Source organism: Penaeus monodon, chromosome 4 (genome assembly GCF_015228065.2).
Source record: "Penaeus monodon isolate SGIC_2016 chromosome 4, NSTDA_Pmon_1, whole genome shotgun sequence".
Lineage (NCBI taxonomy): Eukaryota > Metazoa > Arthropoda > Malacostraca > Decapoda > Penaeidae > Penaeus > Penaeus monodon.
Window position 1 is genome coordinate 5,889,053 of NC_051389.1, and position 2,500 is coordinate 5,891,552.

Sequence of the window (2,500 nt, forward strand, 5' to 3'; positions counted from 1 at the left end):
TTTTTTCCATAATTTTTTTTTTTTTCCTCTCTTTTCCCTATTTATATATATAAAAATTTATAATATTTAAAAATTTATAAAAAATTTAATATTTTATATTAATAAAAAAAATTATATTAAAAAAAAAAAAAAAAAATTTAAAAAAAATAATAAAAAAAAAAAAAAAAAAAAAAAATAAGGAAAGAAAAGAAATAAAAAAAAAATTTTTCCCTTATTTTTGGGGGCCCCAAAATTTAAAAAAAAAGAAAAGGAACAGAGGGGCGGGGAAAGGGAAAAGAGAAAAAGGGAAAAGGAGAGGGGGGGGGGGGGGGGGGGGGGGGGGGAGGGAAGAAAAAAGGGAAAGAGGGGAAAGGGGGGGGGGGGAAACAGGAGAAAAGAGAGAGAAAGAAAAGAAAAGAAAGGGAGGGAGGGGGAAAAAGAGAGAGGAAAAGGAGAGAGAGAGAGAGGAGAGAGAGAGAGAGAGAAGAGAAGAGAGAGAGAGAGAGAGAGAGAGAGAGAGAGAAAGGGGAAAGAGAGAGGAGAAGAGAAAAAGAAGAGAGAAGAGAGAGAGAGAGAGAGAGGAGAGAGAGAGAGAGAGAGAGAAAAAGAGAGGAAGAAAAGGGGAAAAAAGAGGAAGGGGGAGGATGGGGGGAAAAGATGAGGAGAGAAAGGAGGGGAAAGGAGAGAGGAGGGGGGAGAGAAGGGGGGGGGGGAGAGGGGAAAGGAGAGAGAAGGGAGAGAGAGAGGAGAGAAAGAGGGGAGATCGGAAGAGGGAGGAGAAGAGGGGGGAGGAAAAAAAGGGGAGGGGCTCAGGGAGGGAGAGATAGAAAAAAAAAAGAGAAGGAAAGAGAATATTATATTTTATCTATATTATTATTTATATTATTATTTTTATATAAAATTTAATTTTTATATATAATATAATATATATATATATTAAGGAGAAAGGAAGAGGGAAGGGGAGAGATAAAAAAATAGATGATAAATAACGATAATATTACATATTATAGAAGAAGAGAAAAGAAAGATTATGGGAAAAATAGAGGAAGACAGTTAAATGGGTTTTAAAAAAGTAAAAGAATGGATAGATTGAGAGAAATAAATGGTTTAACTTTATATTCTTCTATCATATACAAAATTTTGGGTGTAAATATGTTAAAAAAAATAATTTTAAAATATTATATAATTATATATATATATATATATACTATATTAATATATATATAATCTTTTTTTTTCGCATGGTTTTTTTTTTGGGTTTCTTATACTTTTTTTTGTTTTTTTCATTTTTTTTTTCCCTTCATTTTCCATTAGTTGTGCTTTTAACCCATCTTTCCCCCATTTTTTCTCCACCAGTTTTCATTACCTATAATTTCTTATTTCTTATTTTTTCTAATTTTCTTTTTTCTCCATTTCTTTTTTTATCATTCTTCCTCGTCTTTATCTTTCGTTCTTTCATTATGCCGTATTCTTTCTTTCTCTTTTGCCTTCTCTCTTCTTTTTTAAAGATTTTTGCACACCAGGACAATGTTTATTGTTTTTCTTTGCCAAAAATTAGTACAAATTTCGATGGCTTTTCCCAAAGACCCTTTGTGGGATATGATATATACATAATATATATAATATAAAATAATATATATAATATTTTAATATTATATATTATAAAACCCCCTATAAATAATTGTGTGTGTGTGTGTGTGGTGGTGGGTGTGGTGTTGTGTGTGTGTGTGTGTGTGTGTGTGGTGTGTGTGTACTACATGTATTATAGCTTTCTTACGATCAAAATTTTAAATTTTCATGTTTTCCCTTAGTAAACGGGCGAGGGCCCCAACTCTTCCAGTTTTTTCTTTTTTGATTTCTCCATAGCCTTTTCTTTCAGAGGCTTAACCTGCAAGGCAGCAGGAGGAGGGTTGCCAATTAAAGTAAAGGTCCCCTTTACCGGAGACAGACACCCCCCGACAGAGAAAAATGGTATTTCATGTCTCGGGGGAAGTAAAGGGCATACACCTTGCTCAGGGGTAATTTGGGAGGTAGCAGGGGAAAACCTCTTTATCCCACGTCGAAACTCCATAGCCGGGGGCAGTTTAACGTCATACACCAGAAGATTATATAACTATATGAAATGCATATGTTACGTGATATGGGGCCGGGTGGCCGGAATGGTAAGCGCGGATCAAACTGTCACGACGGCCCCATTTGAGGTTCGGTCACCCCGCCGGTTTTTTCCCTTGGGCAAGGAAAACCCCCTCGATTGCCTGCCTAGCCCTGGGGGGACCAAATCAGCCCCAAATCAGTGCCCGGGTTAAATAGAGATGGGACTCGGAAAGAAAGAAAAAAAAAAAAAAAAAAAACACTAAAAAAAAAAAAAACACCGGGGAAAAGGGAAAAGGCAAAACCCCCGCTCTAAATTGCCCCCCAAAAAATCAGGAACCCATGATCGTCAAGGCCGCGGTGGCCGAATGGTAGAGCGCGGACTCAAGACGTCACGACGGGCAATCTGAGTTCGAGGGTTCGAGTCACC